The sequence below is a fragment of the Crocuta crocuta genome, unplaced genomic scaffold (assembly GCF_008692635.1).
Source record: "Crocuta crocuta isolate KB4526 unplaced genomic scaffold, BGI_CrCroc_1.0 scaffold1950, whole genome shotgun sequence".
NCBI lineage: Eukaryota > Metazoa > Chordata > Mammalia > Carnivora > Hyaenidae > Crocuta > Crocuta crocuta.
In genome coordinates, this window is record NW_027532587.1 from 46,569 (window position 1) to 46,983 (window position 415).

Consider the following 415-nt stretch of genomic DNA (forward strand, 5'->3'; position numbering starts at 1 on the left):
TTAGGGACATTTTACCTGGATAGCTGGCATTTTTCCCATTGTCCTCTTTAAGACCCTCTGGTTTTGCCCGTGGAGGATTTGAAGGTGCAAATGAAACCCTACTGTCTTTTGTTTTGCTTTGCTTTGTTTTTAAATTTTGGTGGCTTTAAACCATCCGCACAACTTCTGCCCAAGGCCAATAAAAACCAGTCATTCTCAGTTCGTAAAAAGAAAGAGGGGTTGGGTTTCCTTCAATTGTCTGCCCTTTTCTATCTCCTCCACTATTTTTGTTTTACTCTGTAGTTAACTTTCCATCGAGCAGCTTCATCTGAGGACCTGTGCAGTGAACCTAGGCACTCTCTTCTCCTGGCGGGTTGCAGCGGCCTTTTTGGTGTTCTAACCCGGTGGTTTGTGGGACCAGGGGTTTGGAGGATGG